Source organism: Salmo salar, unplaced genomic scaffold (genome assembly GCF_965601325.2).
Source record: "Salmo salar unplaced genomic scaffold, fSalSal1 ptg000417l, whole genome shotgun sequence".
Classification (NCBI taxonomy): Eukaryota; Metazoa; Chordata; class Actinopteri; order Salmoniformes; family Salmonidae; genus Salmo; species Salmo salar.
This window is the reverse complement of record NW_027675382.1, coordinates 626,981-646,343: the sequence shown is the minus strand read 5'-3', so window position 1 is coordinate 646,343 and position 19,363 is coordinate 626,981. Positions and strand designations below refer to the sequence as shown.

Genomic DNA, 19,363 nt, shown 5'->3' with positions numbered 1-19,363 from the left:
TTTAAAATCAATTTTTATGCCATTTTTCTCATAAAAAAGCGATAATATTCCGACCGGGAATCTGCGTTTAGGTAAACAGACGAAAGAAAATAAAGCATTCGGTCGACTCGGGCACGCGCCTAAGCCCATAGTACTGATCGGCCACTTGCCAAACGCGATAAAGTGTTTCAGCCAGAGGCTGCCTCGATATCGTTCAGCTTTTTCCCGGGCTGTGAGAGCCTATGGGAGCCGTAGGAAGTGTCACGTTAGAGCAAAGATCCTCAGTCTTCAATAAAAAGAGCCCAGATGAAACACAACTTGTCAGACAGGCCACTTCCTGCAAGGAATCTTCTCAGGTTTTGGCCTGCCATTTGAGTTCTGTTATACTCACAGACACCATTCAAACAGTTTTAGAAACTTTAGGGTGTTTTCTATCCAAAGCCAATAATTATATGCATATTCTAGTTACTGGGCAGGAGTAGTAACCAGATTAAATCGGGTACAATTTTTATCCGGCCGTGTCAATACTGCCCCCTAGCCCTAACAGGTTAACCTCAACCCTAACCACACTGCTAATCCTTCCCTTAAATTAAGACCATAAAACAACATTTTCCACAGCCAATTCTGACTTTGCAGCTGACCTATCTAGAGGAAATCGCACAGTTCTGCCTCCAGGTCAAGATTCATGACAAACGTCAACATGAGACAGGGAGAAGCAATGTAAAATCAATAACTAAATTGTTTCCCCTATTAACATGCTTTTTCTTGTTTCAAGTATGTTTTATTATGAAAAGTACAATATATCCATGTATACTTGTACAACTATGGAGCGTATGTCCACATATAATTGTACAATTTGTTTTTCCAACATAAAAGACAAGAAATGATCACATTGGTATTTTAACGGTGTTATTGTAAGAGTTTAAATGTTTAAACAGAGGATACATCTAAAACAGGATAAAACAAGTGCAGTATGTTGTGAGAATGTTACTTTAACGTCGACTCATAACGTCACACTATAACTTCATGGGAGTCTTGTGGAAAGACTGCATGTTGTTTTGGGTGGATTGAGTGACGTCTTCATCAACATTTTGCAGAATATTCCGGTATTATTTTCACCTCTTGTCGGCTGCAGACATTCATAAGGAGTTCCAGTAGTTTATTTGCCATTTGCAGGTATTAAAAGTAATACATGCATTGTAATTCCTTGTTGGATCTCTCTCACATACAGGACAGTACATACCAGAGGAGGCTGCTGAGGGGAGGATGGCTCATAATAATGTCTGGAACAGAGTGAATGAAATGGAACACATGGAAACCACGTGTTTGATACCATTCCACTTATTCCACTCCAGCCATTACAAGCCTGTCCTCCCTAAATAAGGTCCCACCAACCTCCTGTGGTACAAACACAAACAGTAAAATATATCATAAAAAATGCAAAGTGGTAAAAGATCAGAAAATATTACAAGCCTGTCATGTGTGAGTGTCCAGTGTGTGTTTGTCCATTGTGAGTGTGTGTGTGTTCAGTGTGTGTGTGTGTTCAGTGTGTGTGTGTTTGTCCATTGTGTGTGTTTGTCCATTGTGTGTGTGTGTTCAGTGTGTGTGTGTGTTCAGTGTGTGTGTGTGTTCAGTGTGTGTGTGTGTGTGTTCAGTGTGTGTGTGTGTGTTCAGTGTGTGTGTGTGTTCAATGTGTGTGTGTGTGTGTCAGTGTTTATGTGTGTCAATGTGTGTGTGTTCAGTGTTTATGTGTGTCAGTGTGTGTGTGTGTGTTCAGTGTGTGTGTGTTCAGTGAGTGTGTTTTGTGTGTGTGTGTCAGTGTTTGTGTGTGTGTGTCCAGTGAGTGTGTGTGTGTGTGTCCAGTGTGTTTGCCCAGTGTTTGTGAGTATGTGTGTTTGTCCAGTTTGAGTGGGTGGCCAGTGTGTGTGTATGTGTATGTCCAGAGTGTGTGTGTGTGTGTGTGTGTGTGTGTGTGTCCAGTGTGTGTGTGTGTGTGTCCAGTGAGTGTGTGTGTGTGTGTGTGTGTGTGTGTGTGTGTGTGTGTGTGTGTGTGTGTGTGTGTGTGTGTGTGTGTGTGTGTGTGTGTGTCCAGTGTGTGTGTCCAGTGTGTGTGTGTGTTCAGTGTGTGTGTGTGTATGTGTATGTCCAGAATGTGTGTGTGTTCAGTGTGTGTGTGTGTGTGTGTGTGTGTGTGTGTGTCCAGTGAGTGTGTGTGATTGTGTGTGTCCAGTGAGTGTGTGTGTGTGTGTGTGTGTTCAGTGTGTGTCTGTTTCAGTGTGTGTGTGTGTGTGTCCAGTGTGTGTGTGTCCAGTGTGTGTGTGTTCAGTGTGTGTGTGTTCAGTGTGTGTGTGTTCAGTGTGTGTGTGTCCAGTGTGTGTGTGTCCAGTGTGTGTGTGTGTGTGTGTGTGTGTGTGTCCAGTGTGTGTGTGTGTGTGTGTGTGTGTGTGTCCAGTGTGTGTGTGTGTGTGTGTGTGTGTGTGTGTCCAGTTATTATTTCAGGGACACTGAGGAGTCATCATAAACTCTAAACCCTGGATAGAGGGGCTCAGTGAATGTGGAGGTGAATGTGATCAGGTGGGTCAGTGTGTCAGAGGAGGCTCTATAGAAGGACAGAGTGCCGGCTGGCCAGTCCAGATACACTCCTACTCTGTGGGGGCTGGAGGAGGGGACGTCTATGGTCGTGGGTTTATTATTATGCCTGGCAGAGTATCTGTTGTCAGAGCAGAACAGATTCCAGGACTTGTCATTGTATCCAAGCCAACAGTCACCCCATCCTCTCCTGCTGATTCCTTTATATGTCACTCCTATACCAGCCCCCATTATCCCACTCCTCTCTACCTCCCAGTAACAGCGCCCAGTCAGACCCTCTCTACACAGCACCTGTTCCCAGTCCTCAAATCTCTCTGGGTGATCAGGATACGGCTGCTCCTCTGTCCTACATGTCACCTTTCTGTTCTCCTCAGACAGAGAGAGGTGTCTGTTTACTGTGTTTAGGTCCAGTGTGAGATCACAGACATCTGATGGATGAAACCAGACACAATATTAGAAATCATCATCATTCACATTAGATTGTTAACTCACTTTTCACTAATTCATTTAATGTAGATGTTTCTAGGTATCAAAAGGAGAAGTTAAGGTAACTTGAAACTTGTTGAATGATCACATGTTATACTGTATGGTAATATAATACACACTTATTCACAATAATTACACACACACACACACACACACACACACACACTTATTCACAATAATTACACACACACACACTTATTCACAATAATTACACACACACACACACACACACACACACACACACACACACACACACACACACACACACACACACACACACACACACACACACACACACACACACACACACACACACACACACACACACACACACACACACACACACAGTCATATCAACTCTTTGTAAACGTTTGTGTCCTGATTTCTGTTTCTGTAGAACTACAGATGATATTTAATTTGACCAAGTCAGTAATGATGGGGGTCTTTGACTTTGACTTAACTTGAATTAAGACTTATTCTTAGTCATATTCTTCACAGCAGTCAACACTCACATTTTCTAATCCCAGGTTTCATTCTGTTCTCTCCACCATGTTCCACACTGTAGCAGTAAGCAGAAAAACAGACAGTCAATGAGGGATACACCTGAACACACACACACACACACACACACACACACACACACACACACACACACACACACACACACACACACACACACACACACACACACACACACACACACACACACACAGCATATAACTTTGTCCAAGTGGTGGTCAGAATGTTTCTCTAAACTAGCCTGAAAAGTCAAACATGTCTGATATGAGCATTGACATAAACCCTCTACATACTTGAGTTTCTCCAGTCTGCAGTGTGGATCCTCCAGTCCAGCAGAGAGCAGTCTGACTCCTGAGTCTCCTGGGTGATTGTAGCTCAGGTCCAGCTCTCTCAGGTGTGAGGGGTTTGACCTCAGAGCTGAGACCAGAGAAGCACAGCCTTCCTCTGTGACTAGACAGCCTGACAGCCTGCAAAGAGTCAAATCATATTAAAATCACACTGCTATTCTTTGGTGGTGAAAATAGTGGCAGTATATTATAGTAGTCACAAGTTGAGTATTTGGTCCCATATTCTTTGACTGCAATGACTACATCAAGCATGACTGCCATGATTGAGAAAGATCATGAATAATAATGAGTGAGAGAGTTACAGAGGCTACAACAAAACATGCTAACCTCTCACCATTACCAATAACAGCGACTACAACAAAACATGCTAACCTCTCACCATTACCAATAACAGAGGCTACAGCAAAACATGCTAACCTCTCACCATTACCAATAACAGAGGCTACAACAAAACATGCTAACCTCTCACCATTACCAATAACAGAGGATACAACAAAACATGCTAACCTCTCACCATTACCAATAACAGAGGACACAACAAAATATGCTATCCTCTCACCATTACCAATAACAGAGGCTACAACAAAACATGCTAACCTCTCACCATTACCAATAACAGAGGCTACAACAAAACATGCTAACCTCTCACCATTACCAATAACAGAGACTACAACAAAACATCCTAACCTCCCACCATTACCAATAACAGAGGCTACAACAAAACATGCTAACCTCACACCCTTACCAATAACAGAGGCTACAACAAAACATGCTAACCTCACCATTCACCATTATTTAACCAGGTAGGCAAGTTGAGAACAAGTTCTCATTTACAATTGCGACCTGGCCAAGATAAAGCAAAGCAGTTCGACACATATAACAACACAGAGTTATACATGGAGTTAAACAAATGTAACCCTCTCACCAGGGTTGAATATGACTCTCACAATATTAACATATGTAGAGTATCTCAGCAGCATGGGATGTTAGGTGAGAAGGACATCTCCAATAAGAATTCCTATTGTAAACTATCTAGGGTTATGACAATAGGGTATTAACTTCAGATGAAATGATTATAGGTTTCTGTTATTGAATCAGGATAAACCATCCCATGCATTAAATTGAAACAATTAATGACTCCACCAAGGCAACATACATAACGTTCCATATGTGTATTAAAACATTTTCAAACACAAATACATGTTCAGACACAACATCAAAAGAAATAAAAAAATAATAAACCCCAATGAGTCGTAAACAACACGTGTCCAAATTAATGTTAAAGTTGCGACAGTTCGTTTCTGGTATCAGAACATAATAGTCAGCACACAGTAACTTCTGATTTAGCTGTACTTTAATTAATGCAAACACGTGTGCGGTAAAAGGGTGGTTCGAATATACGGTCTCGCTGTTTTACCTCGCAGGGCAAACAGAGAAGAGAACGACCCCTCCATTGTTCTCCCTTTTATACTCTGACAGAGAGAGTTCCCGCTCAATGCTGGCCTGTCAGAGGGAGGAGGAGCGTGGTTTAAACTTGCTCCTCCTATCGTCGGCGTGCATGCTGGTCCCAGCCTCGTGACGCACTTCCTGTCGCCGGTTGTAGTTCTTCTTGTCTTCAGCAGTTGATTTATCCGTAGTTTATATACTTAATATTGTAGCATAGCTTCACCAGTATATTATATAAGTTATGCAAACAAATAGCCAGTTCAACCCTAACAATAAGCACCTCACATTGTGGTTACTCACTACTTGGTAGATATTCCCTCAGCGAAGTATGGCAGTTCCATGCAGGTTTCCTCACAAAGTCCAAGGCAAGCACAGCTACCCATGCAGACAGTACTCCTTAGCCGTAACCGAAATCCCCATGGCAACACGAACTCGTTAAGCTTCCCAAGCAATTATCTCCCGGTGTCACACGATGCTAGGCTAACCTCTAGGCTGGCTAATACCTCCACGACGAGACGGTAGCTTCAGTCTTTACTAAGTTTTAACTAAATTATAACAACTATTTTATTAAATAAAACATGTATTTCCCTTCATGTCTTAGTAGCTATGGGTTTTGTTGTAGTTCTGTCGTCTTCTTTTATAATTTTTCTTCACCAACCGTCCTGAGGTAAAACGTCCATCCTTTCATCAACGTCTTTTTCCCTCCCGTTAACCAGGTCAACTCCCATTGGCCACAACTTAACAAGCGACCTTATTGGTCAAAACTTAAACTTCAAAGTAAAACAAACAATTCACTTATCCTCTCTGGGCTAGGTGGGACGAATTCGTCCCACCTACACAACAGCCAGTCTAATCCAGTGGCGCGATTTTCAAATACCTTAGAAATGCTATTACTTCAATTTCTCAAACTTTTACAGCTATTTAAAGACAAGACTCTCGTTAATCTAACCACACTGTCCGATTTCAAAAAGGCTTTACAACGAAAGCAAAACATTAGATTATGTCAGCAGAGTACCAAGCCAGAAATAATCAGACACCCATTTTTCAAGCTAGCATATAATGTCACAAAAACCCAGAAGACAGCTAAATGCAGCACTAACCTTTGATGATCTTCATCAGATGACAACCCTAGGACATTAGAGTATACAATACATGCATATTTTGTTCAATCAAGTTCATATTTATATCAAAAAACAGCTTTTTACATTGGCATGTGACGTTCAGAACTAGCATACTTCCGGGGAATTTACTAACAATTTACTAAATTACTCACGATAAACATTCACAAAAAGCATAACAATTATTTTAAGAATTATAGATACAGAACTCCTCTATGCACTCGATATGTCCGATTTTAAAATAGCTTTTTGGTGAAAGCACATTTTGCAATATTCTAAGTACATAGCCCAGCCATCACGGGCTAGCTATTTAGACACCTGGCAAGTTTAGCACTCACCAATATCAGATTTACTATTACAAAAGTTTGATTACCTTTTGTTGTCTTCGTCAGAATGCACTCCCAGGACTGCTACTTCAATAACAAATGTTGGTTTGGTCCAAAATAATCCATCGTTATATCCGAATAGCGGCGTTTTGTTCGTGCGTTCCAGAAACTATCCGAAATGGTAAATCAGGGTCGTGCGCATGGCGCAATTCGTGACAAAAAAAATCGAAATATTCCATTACCGTACTTCGAAGCATGTCAACCGCTGTTTAAAATCCATTTTTATGCCATTTTTCTCGTAAAAAAGCGATAATATTCCGACCGGGAATATCCTTTTAGGTAAACAGACAAAGGAAAAGAAAGCTTTCGGTCGACGCGGGCACGAGCCTGAGTCTCACAGTACTGTAACCAGCCACTACCCAAACGCGCTACTTTGTTTCAGCCAGAGCCTGCAAAGCCACGATTCAGCATTTTGCCGCCTTCTGAGAGCCTATGGCAGCCGTAGGAAGTGTCACGGTACAGCTAAGATCCTCACTCTTCAATAAACAGAGACAAGAAGAACGACACCTTGTCAGACAGGCCACTTCCTGCATGAAATCTTCTCAGGTGTTTGCCTGCCATATGAGTTCTGTTATACTCACAGACACCATTCAAACAGTTTTAGAAACTTTAGGGTGTTTTCTATCCAAAGCCAATAATTATATGCATATTCTAGTTACTGGGCAGGAGTAGTAACCAGATTAAATCGGGTACGTTTTTTATCCAGCCGTGTCAATACTGCCCCCTATCCCCAACAGTTTATACATGAAATAAATCTTTCTTCAAAAAGCATAATGCATTAACAACATTACAGTTTAGGAGCAATTCAATCATCTTTTAAATATAATACCAATTAATTATAACAAATAAACTCAATACTTGGTTCAAACAAGGGTATTACACAAACATACAGTCAATAATACAGTAGAAAAATAAGTCTACATACAATGTGAGCAAATGAAGTGAAATAAGGGAGGTAAAGGCAAAAAAAGGCCATGGTGGCAAAGTAAATACAATATAGCAAGTAAAACACTGGAATGGTAGATATGCAGTGGAAGAAAGTGCAAAGTAGAAATATAAATAATGGGGTGCAAAGGAGCTAAATAAATAAATACAGTAGGGGAAGAAGTAGTTGGGCTAAATTATAAATGGGCTATGTACAGGTGGAGTAATCTGTGAGCTGCTCTGACAGCTGGTGCTTAAAGCTAGTGAGGGAGATATTTGTTTCCAGTTTTAGAGATTTTTGTAGTTCGTTCCAGTCATTGGCAGCAGAAAACTGGAAGAAGAGGCGGCCGAAGGAGGAATTGGCTTTGGGGGTGACCAGGGAGATATACCTGCTGGAGCGCGTGCTACAGTTGGGTGCTGCTATGGTGACAGCCAACCTCTACCGACTAGCAGCACTGTAGAAACTATTACATTACAACGGAACGACTTGATTAGTGTAGTGTTAGTGTTAGTTAGCTAGCATTTTCGTCATTTTAGTCAATAAGATTTTCGCAACGTAAGCTTAACTTTCTGAACATTCGAGACGTGTAGTCCACTTGTCATACCAATCTCCTTTGCATTAGCGTAGCCTCTTCTGTAGCTTGTCAACTATGTGTCTGTCTATCCCTGTTCTCTCCCCTCTGCACAGGCCATACAAACGCTTCACACCACGTGGCCGCTGCCACTCTAACCTGGTGGTCCCAGCGCGCACGACCCACGTGGAGTTCCAGGTCTCTGGCAGCCTCTGGAACTGCCGGTCTGCGGCCAACAAGGCTGAGTTCATCTCAGCCTATGCTACCCTCCAGTCCCTAGACTTCCTGGCGCTGACGGAAACATGGATTACCACAGATAACACTGCTACTCCTACTGCTCTCTCCTCGTCTGCCCACGTGTTCTCGCATACCCCTAGAGCATCGAGCTGGAATCCTCATCTCTCCCAAGTGGACATTCTCTCTTTCTCCCCTGACCCATCTGTCTATCTCCTCATTTGAATTCCATGCTGTCACAGTTACCAGCCCTTTCAAGCTTAACATCCTTATCATTTATCACCCTCCAGGTTCCCTTGGAGAGTTCATCAATGAGCTTGACGCCTTGATAAGTTCCTTTCCTGAGGATGGCTCACCTCTCACAGTTCTGGGTGACTTCAACCTCCCCACGTCTACCTTTGACTCATTCCTCTCTGCCTCCTTCTTTCCACTCCTCTCCTCTTTTGACCTCACCCTCTCACCTTCCCCCCCTACTCACAATGCAGGCAATACGCTTGACCTCATCTTTACTAGATGCTGTTCTTCCACTAATCTCATTGCAACTCCCCTCCAAGTCTCCGACCACTACCTTGTATCCTTTTCCCTCTGCTCTCATCCAACACTTCTCACTCTGCCCCTACTCGGATGGTATAGCGCCGTCCCAACCTTCGCTCTCTCTCTCCCGCTACTCTCTCCTCTTCCATCCTATCATCTCTTCCCTCTGCTCAAACCTTCTCCAACCTATCTCCTGATTCTGCCTCCTCAACCCTCCTCTCCTCGGAAATGGAGGAAAACTCGCCTCCCTGCGGACCTGGCATCCTTTCACTCCCTCCTCTCTACATTTTCCTCCTCTGTCTCTGCTGCTAAAGCCACTTTCTACCACTCTAAATTCCAAGCATCTGCCTCTAACCCTAGGAAGCTCTTTGCTACCTTCTCCTCCCTCCTGAATCCTCCTCCCCCTCCCCCCCCCCTCCTCCCTCTCTGCGGATGACTTCGTCAACCATTTTGAAAAGAAGGTTGATGACATCCGATCCTCGTTTGCTAAGTCAAACGACACCGCTGGTCCTGCTCACACTGCCCTACCCTGTGCTTTGACCTCTTTCTCCCCTCTCTCTCCAGATGAAATCTCGCGTCTTGTGACGGCCGGCCGCCCAACAACCTGCCCACTTGACCCTATCCCCTCCTCTCTTCTCCAGACCATTTCTGGAGACCTTCTCCCCTACCTCACCTCGCTCATCAACTCATCCTTGACCGCTGGCTACGTCCCTTCCGTCTTCAAGAGAGCGAGAGTTGCACCCCTTCTGAAAAAACCTACACTCCATCCCTCCGATGTCACCAACTACAGACCAGTATCCCTTCTTTCTTTTCTCTTGAACGTGCCGTCCTTGGCCAGCTCTCCTGCTATCTCTCTCAGAATGACCTTCTTGAACCTAATCAGTCAGGTTTCAAGACTGGGCATTCAACTGAGACTGCTCTTCTCTGTGTCACGGAGGCTCTCCGCACTGCTAAAGCTAACTCTCTCTCCTCTGCTCTCATCCTTCTAGACCTATCTGCTGCCTTTGATACTGTGAACCATCAGATCCTCCTCTCCACCCTCTCCGAGCTGGGCATCTCCGGCGCGGCCCACGCTTGGATTGCGTCCTACCTGACAGGTCGCTCCTACCAGGTGGCGTGGCGAGAATCTGTCTCCGCACCACGTGCTCTCACCACTGGTGTCCCCCAGGGCTCTGTTCTAGGCCCTCTCCTATTCTCACTATACACCAAGTCACTTGGCTCTGTCATATCCTCACATGGTCTCTCCTATCATTGCTACGCAGACGACACACAATTAATCTTCTCCTTTCCCCCTTCTGATAACCAGGTGGCGAATCGCATCTCTGCATGTCTGGCAGACATATCAGTGTGGATGACAGATCACTACCTCAAGCTGAACCTCGGCAAGACAGAGCTGCTCTTCCTCCCGGGGAAGGACTGCCCGTTCCATGATCTCACCATCATGGTTGACAACTCCCTTGTGTCCTCCTCCCAGAGTGCTAAGAACCTTGGCGTGACCCTGGACAACACCCTGTCGTTCTCCACTAACATCAAGGCGGTGACCTGAATCTGTAGGTTCATGCTCTACAACATTCGCAGAGTACGACCCTGCCTCACACAGGAAGCGGCGCAGGTCCTAGTCCAGGCACTTGTCATCTCCCGTCTGGATTACTGCAACTCGCTGTTGGCTGGGCTCCCTGCCTGTGCCATTAAACCCCTACAACTCATCCAGAACGCCGCAGCCCGTCTGGTGTTCAACCTTCCCAAGTTCTCTCACGTCACCCCGCTCCTCCGCTCTCTCCACTGGCTTCCAGTTGAAGCTCGCATCCGCTACAGGTCCATGATGCTTGCCTACGGAGCTGTGAGGGGAACGGCACCTCCGTACCTTCAGGCTCTGATCAGGCCCTACACCCAAACAAGGACACTGCGTTCATCCACCTCTGGCCTGCTCGCCTCCCTACCTCTGAGGAAGCACAGTTCCCGCTCAGCCCAGTCAAAACTGTTCGCTGCTCTGGCACCCCAATGGTGGAACAAGCTCCCTCACGACGCCAGGACAGCGGAGTCAATCACCACCTTCCGGAGACACCTGAAACCCCACCTCTTTAAGGAATACCTGGGATAGGATAAAGTAATCCTTCTAACCTCCCCCCCCCCTAAAAGATTTAGATGCACTATTGTAAAGTGGTTGTTCCACTGGATATCATAAGGTGAATGCACCAATTTGTAAGTCGCTCTGGATAAGAGCGTCTGCTAAATGACTTAAATGTTAAATGTGACCAGCGAGCGGAGATAAGGGGGGACTTTACCTAGCAGGGTCTTGTAGATGACCTGGAGCCAGTGGGTTTGGCGACGAGTATGAAGCGAGGGCCAGACAACGAGAGCGTACAGGTTGCAGTGGTGGATAGTACAGTGGGTGGAAAAAGTATTTGATCCCCTGCTGATTTTGTACGTTTGCCCACTGACAAAGAAATGATCAGTCTATAATTTTAATGGTAGGTTTATTTGAACAGTGAGAGACAGAATAACAGCAAAAAAAATCCAGAAAAAAACGCATGTCAAAAATGATATACAATTATTTGCATTTTAATGAGGGAAATAAGTATTTAATCCCTCTGCAAAACATGACTTAGTACTTGGTGGCAAAACCCTTGTTGGCAATCACAGAGGTCAGACGTTTCTTGTAGTTGGCCACCAGGTTTGCACACATCTCAGGAGGGATTTTGTCCCACTCCTCTTTGCAGATCTTCTCCAAGTCATTAAGGTTTCAAGGCTGACGTTTGGCAACTTGAACCTACATCTTCCTCCACAGATTTTCTATGGGATTAAGGTCTGGAGACTGGCTAGGCCACTCCAGGACCTTAATGTGCTTCTTCTTGAGCCACTCCTTTGTTGCCTTGGCCGTGTGTTTTGGGTCATTGTCATGCTGGAATACCCATCCACAACCCATTTTCAATGCCCTGGCTGAGGGAAGGAGGTTCTCACCCAAGATTTGACGATACATGGCCCCGTCCATCGTCCCTTTGATGCAGTGAAGTTGTCCTGTCCCCTTAGCAGAAAAACACCTCCAAAGCATAATGTTTCCACCTTCATGTTCGACGGTGGGGATGGTGTTCTTGGGGTCATAGGCAGCATTCCTCTTCCTCCAAACACGGCGAGTTGAGTTGATGTCAAAGAGCTCTATTTTGGTCTCATCTGACCACAACACTTTCACCAGTTGTCCTCTGAGTCATTCAGATGTTCATTGGCAAACTTCAGATGGGCATGTATATGTATTCTTGAGCAGGGGGACCTTGCGGGCGCTGCAGGATTTCAGTCCTTCACGGCGTAGTGTGTTACCAATTGTTTTCTTGGTGACTATGGTCCCAGCTGCCTTAAGATCATTGACAAGATCCTCCCGTGTAGTTCTGGGCTGATTCCTCACCGTTCTCATGATCATTGCAACTCCACGAGGTGAGATCTTGCATGGAGCCCCAGGCCGAGGGATATTGACAGTTCTTTTGTGTTTCTTCCATTTGCGAATAATCGCACCAAATGTTGTCACCTTCTCACCAAGCTGCTTGGCGATGGTCGTGCAGCCCATTCCAGCCTTGTTTAGGTCTACAATCTTGTCCCTGACATCCTCGGAGAGCTCTTTGGTTTTGGCCATGGTGGAGAGTTTGGAATCTGATTGATTGATTGCTTCTGTGGACAGGTGTCTTTTTTACAGGTAACAAGTTGCGGTTAGGAGCACTCCCTTTAAGAGTGTGCTCCTAATCTCAGCTCGTTACCTGTATAAAAGACACCTGGGAGCCAGAAATCTTTCTGATTGAGAGGGGGTCAAATACTTATTTCCCTCATTAAAATGCAAATCAATTTATAACATTTCTGACATTAGTTTTTCTGGATGTTTTTGTTGTTATTCTGTCTCTCACTGTTCAAATAAACCTACCATTAAAATTATAGACTGATCCTTTCTTTGTCAGTGGACAAACGTACAAAATCAGCAGGGGATGAAATACTTTTTTCCCCCACTGTATATGGGGCTTTGGTGTCAAAACGGATGGCACTGTGATAGACTGCATCCAATTTATTGAGTAGGGTATTGGAGGCTATTTTGTAAATGACATCGCCGAAGTCGAGGATCGGTAGGATGGTCAGTTTTATAAGGGTATGTTTGGCAGCATGAGTGAAGGATGCTATGTTCCGAAATAGGAAGCCAATTCTAGATTTAACTTTGGATTGGAGATTCTGTAACGCCCTGGCCATAGAGAGGGTTTTTTTGTTCTTTATTTTGGTTAGGCCAGGGTGTTACATTGGGTGGGCGTTCTATGTTCTTTTTCTATGTTTTTTGTATTTCTTTGTTTTGGGCCGTGTGTGGCTCCCATCAGGCACAGCTGAAGTTCGTTGCTGTTGATTGGGAGTCACACATAAGGAGCATGTTTTTCCTTTGGGTTTTGTGGGTAATTGTTTCTGTTTAGATATTTTCCTAACAGGACTGTTTTGCTGTCGTGGTTTTGTTCATTTTTGTAGTGTTCTCTTTTGTTCTATTAAATTCCAAGATGATCGCTAACTCCGCTGCACCTTGGTCTCTCTCTCACGACAGCCCTTACAGATGCTTATAGTGAGTCTGGAAGGAGAGTTTACAGTCTAACCAGACACCTAGGTATTTGTAGTTGTCCACATATTCTAAGTCAGAACCGTCCAGAGTAGTGATGCTGGACAGGCGGGCAGGTGCAGGCAGCGATCGGTTGAAGAGCATGCATATAGTTTTACTTGTATTTAAGAGCAGTTGGAGGCCACGGAAGGAGAGCTGTATGGCATTGAAGCTCGTCTGGAGGTTAGTTAACACAGTGTCCAAAGAAGGGCCAGAAGTATACAGAATAACACCAATAACAAAGGGGGTCTGATCTTTGTGCCTCTGTAACTTTCTCATTTATCATTATTCACGATTCATTCATGATTATTCATAATCATGGTAGCATCCATGTGAATGTAGAAGTGTTCAGAAACATCTTCTATTCTTACTGACAATACAAGTAAAGTGACTCCAAAATGACAGGACATTATTCACCATTCAGTTTCTATTAGGAAAAACATCATCGAAAACACAACCAAAACAAACTGAAAAATGAATTCAACAAGTTTGTAGAATCACAAGCTTGATGTAATCACTGCAGGCATGGAATATGGTACAACTACTAAACTTATGACTACTTTAATACAATATAAGTGAATTTGTCCAAATAATGAAGACTTCTTCAAATGGGAGAACTACGTACAGAAAGTGCTTTAATTTCTAAATGGTAAAACAGATATGTATGAAAATACCCTCAAATAAAAGGTGACATTCTGTAAGGTCACCTAATATGAAACATCTCAAATCCTAAATGTTGGAGCATAGCACCAACTTTAAAACTGTAAGCTTCACTGTCCAAACATGTATGGTTTGGACTATGTGTGTCTGGTAAACACATGTGGATCTGGTGAACAGTTATCACTTGTTGACCAACTACAGGAATACTCACCTCAGAGTCTCCAGTCTGCAGTGTGGATCCTCCAGTCCAGCAGAGAGCAGCTTCACTCCTGAATCCTTCAGGTCATTGTTACTCAGGTCCAGCTCTCTCAGGTGTGAGGGGTTTGACCTCAGAGCTGAGACCAGAGAATCACAGCCTTCCTCTGTGACTCCACAGCCTGACAGCCTGCAAAGAGTCAAATCATATTAAAATCACACTGCTATTCTTTGGTGGTGAAAACAGTGGCAGTATAATTTTTCAACATATTCAGATATCAGTGTCCTGAAACCTTCCATATCTATTCGTAAATTAATGTATCATCATTAAAAATGACAAATGATCAAAGTATTGCCTGCAGATAGAACAATGTATAGTACAAATATTTGAGTAGACTGACCAGACCAGTTTAAAAGCAGTATCAGTCAAAAGACAGACAGTGAGGTATCATATTTAGATTGTATTGAGTATACAGTCCACACTATAGCTATTTTGACAGTGAAGCTAACATTTTAAATGTGGCTCTATACTCCAACATTTTGGATTTCAGATCAAATGTTTCATATGAGGTGACAGTAGATATTTGAGGGTATTTTAATACATACAGTTGAAGTCAGAAGTTTACATACACCTTAGCCAAATACATTTAAACTCAATTTTTACAATTCCTGACATTTAATCCTAGTGAAAATCCCCTGTCTTAGGTCAGTTAGGATCACCACTTTCTTTTAAGAATGTGAAATGTCAGAATAATAGTAGAGAGTATGATTCATTTCAGCTTTTATTTCTTTCATCACATTCCCAGTGGGTCAGAAGTTTACATACACTCAATAAGTATTTGGTAGCATTGCCTTTAAATTGTTTAACTTGGGTTAAATGTTTCGGGTATCCTTCCACAAGCTTCCCACAATAAGTTGGGTGAATTTTGGCCCATTCCTCCTGACAGAGCTGGTTTAACTGAGTCAGGTTTGTAGGCCTCTTGCTCGCACACGCTTTTTCAGTTCTGCCCACAAATTTTCTATAGGATTGAGGTCAGGGCTTTGTGATGGCCACTCCAATACCTTGACTTTGTTGTCCTTAAGCCATTTTGCCGCAACTTTGGAAGTATCGTTGGGGTCATTGTCCATTTGGAAGACCCATTTGTGACCAAGTTTTAACTTCCTGACTGATGTCTTGAGATGTTGCATTAATATATCCACGTAATTTTCCTCCCTCATGATGCCATCTATTTTGAGAAGTGCACCAGTCCCTCCTGCAGCAAAACACCCCCACAACATGATGCTGCCACCCCCGGGCTTCACGGTTGGGATGGTGTTCTTTGGCTTGCAAGCCTCCCCCTTTTTCCTCCAAACATAACGATGGTCAATATGGACAAACAGTTCTTGTATTGTTTCATCTGACCAGAGGACATTTCTCCAAAAAGTACCATCTTTGTCCCCATGTGCAGTTGCAAACCGTAGTCTGGCTTTTTTTAATGGTGGTTTTGGAGCAGTGGCTTTTTCCTTGCTGAGCAACCTTTCAGATTATGTCGATAGAGGACTCGTTTTACTGTGGATATAGATACTTTTGTACCTGTTTCCTCCAACATCTTCACAAGGTCCGTTGCTGTTGTTCTGGGATTGATTTGCACCAAAGTAAATTAATCTCTAGGAGACAGAACGCGTCTCCTTCCTGAGCGGAATGGCAGCTGTGTGGTCCCATGGTGTTTAGACTTGCGTACTATTGTTTGAACAGATGAACGTGTTACCTTCAGGCGTTTGGAAATTGTTCCCAAGGATGAACCAGACTTGTGGAGGTCTACATTCTTTTTTCTGAGATCTTGGCTGATTTCTTTTCATTTTCCCATGATGTCAAGCAAAGAGGCACTGAGTTTGAAGGTAGACCTTGAAATACATCCAAATTATGTCAATTAGCCTACCAGATGCTTCTAAAGCCATAACATAATTTTCTAGAATTTTCCATGCTGTTTAAAGGCACAGTCAACTTAGTGTATGTAAACTTCTGACCCACTGGAATTGTGATACAATGAATTATAAGTGAAATAATAGTTTCAAAAATTACTTGTGTCATGCACAAAGTAGATGTCCTAACCGACTTGCCAAAACTATATTTTGTTAACAAGAAATTTGTGGAGAGGTTCAAAAACACGTTTTAATGACTCCAACCTAAGTGTATGTTAACTTCCGACTTCAACTGTATGTGTTTCACGATTAAAAATTAAATTCTGATGATGCCATGATTAAGAAAAATCATGAATAAATCATGAATCAGAATGAGTGAGAAAGTTACAGAGGCCACAACAAAACATGCTAACCTCTCACCATTACCAATAACAGAGGATACAACAAAACATGCTAACCTCTCACCATTACCAATAACAGAGACTACAACAAAACATGCTAACCTCTCACCATTACCAATAATAGAGGCTACAACAAAACATGCTAACCTCTCACCATTACCAATAACAGAGGCTACAACAAAACATGCTAACCTCTCACCACTACCAATAACAGAGGCTACAACAAAACATGCTAACCTCTCACCATTACCAATAACAGAGGCTACAACAAAACATGCTAACCTCTCACCATTATCAATAACAGAGGCTACAACAAAACAGCTAACCTCTCACCATTACCAATTACAGAGGCTACAGCAAAACATGCTAACCTCTCACCATTACCAATAACAGAGGCTACAACAAAACATGCTAACCTCTCACCATTACCAATAACAGAGGCTACAACAAAACATGCTAACCTCTCACCATTACCAATAACAGAGGCTACAACAAAACATGCTAACCTCTCACCATTACCAATAACAGAGGGGGTCTGATCATTGTGCCTCTGTAACTTTCTCATTCATCATCATTCTCGATTCATTCTTATTCTTACTGACAATACAAGTGAAGTGACTCCAAAATGACAGGACATTATTCACCAATCAGTTTCTATTAGGAAAAACATAATCCAAAATACAATCAAAACAAACTGCAAATGAATTCAACAAGTTTGTAGAATCACAAGCTTGATGTAATCACTGCAGGCATGGAACATGGGACCAAATACTAAATTTATGGCTACTTTAATACAATATAAGTGAATTTGTCCAAATAATTAAGACTTCTTCAAATGGTAGAACTACAGTGCCTTGCAAAAGTATTCATCCCCCTTGGCGTTTTTCCCATTTTGTTACAACCTGTAATTTAAATTGATTTTATTTGGATTTCATGTAATGGACAAACACAAAATAGTCCAAATTCGTCAAGAGAAAAAAAAAAAATGACTTGTTTAAAAAATAAAGTTAAAAACAGAAAAGTGGTGCGTGCATATGTATTCACCCCCTTTGCTATGAAGCCCATAAATAATATCTGGTGCAACCAATTACCTTCAGAAGTCACATCATTAGTTAAATAAACTCCACATGTGTGCAATCTAAGTGTCACATGATCTGTCATATGATCTCAGTATATATACACCTGTTCTGAAAGGCCCCAGAGTCTACAACACCACTAAGCAAGGGGCACCATCAAGCAAGCGGCACCATGAAGACCAAGGAGCTCTCCAAACAGGTCAGGGACAGAGTTGTGGATAAGTACAGATCAGGGTTGGGCTATAAAAAAATATATGAAACTCTTAACATCCCACGGAGCACCATTAAATCCGTTATTAAAAAATGGAAAGAATATGGCACCAAAACAAACCTGCCAAGAGAGGGCCGCCCACCAAAACTCACAGACCAGGCAAGGAGGGCATTAATCAGAGGCAACAAAGAGGCCAAAGATAACCCTGAAGGAGCTGCAAAGCTCCACAGCGGAGATTGGAGTATCTGTCCATAGGACCACTTTAAGCCGTACACTCCACAGAGCTGGGCTTTACGGAAGAGTGGCCAGAAAAAAAGCCATTGCTTGAAGAAAAGAAATAAGCAAACACATTTGGTGTTCACCAAAAGGCATGTGGCAGACTCCCCAAACATATGGAAGAAGGTACTCTGGTTAGATGAGACTAAAATTGAGTTTTTTGGCCATCAAGGAAAACGCTATGTCTGGTGCAAACCCAACACCTCTCATCACCCCGAGAACCGCATCCCCACAGTGAAGCATGGTGGTGGCAGCATCATGCTGTGGGTTTGTTTTTCATCGGCAGGGACTGGGAAACTGGTCAGAATTGAAGGAATGATGGATGGTGCTAGATACAGGGAAATCCTTGAGGGAAAGCTGTTTCAGTCTTCCAGAGATCTAAGACTGCTAAAGCAACACTCGAGTGGTTTAAGGGGACAAATGTAACTGTTTTGTAATGGCCTAGTCAAAGCCCAGACCTCAATCCAATTGAGAATCTGTGGTATGACTTACAGATTGCTGTACACCAGCGGAACCCATCCAACTTGAAGGAGCTGGAGCAGTTTTGCCTTGAAAAATGGGCGAAAATCCCAGTGGCTAGATGTGCCAAGCTTATGGAGACATTCCCCAAGAGAGTAGCAGCTGTAATAGCTGCAAAAGGTGACTCTACAAAGTATTGTCTTTGGGGGAGTGAATAGTTAAGCACGGTCAAGTTCTCTTTTTTTTCTTATTTCTTGTTTGTTTCACAATTAAAATATTTTGTATCTTCAAAGTGGTGTTTTGTAAATCAAATGATACAAACCCCCAAAAATCAATTTTAATTCCAGGTTGTAAGGCAAACAAAAAGGAAAAATGCCATGGGGGTGAATACTTTTGCAAGCCACTGTACATACATAAAATGGGACAACTAGATACAT

General features: G+C 43.0%; 1 protein-coding gene and 1 long non-coding RNA gene across 2 annotated transcripts in view; both read right to left on the bottom strand.

The window, feature by feature from the left end:
- Nucleotides 1–19,363, bottom strand: part of LOC123733417 (uncharacterized) — a 522,315-nt gene that overhangs the window by 239,492 nt on the left and 263,460 nt on the right. The window lies entirely within an intron of this gene.
- On the bottom strand, nt 1,514–3,767 carry LOC145876001 (uncharacterized). Its single transcript, XR_014391391.1, has 2 exons — nt 3,567–3,767; nt 1,514–2,996 (listed from the first exon to the last, which is right to left on the bottom strand). It is a non-coding gene; the product is annotated as an uncharacterized LOC145876001 (long non-coding RNA).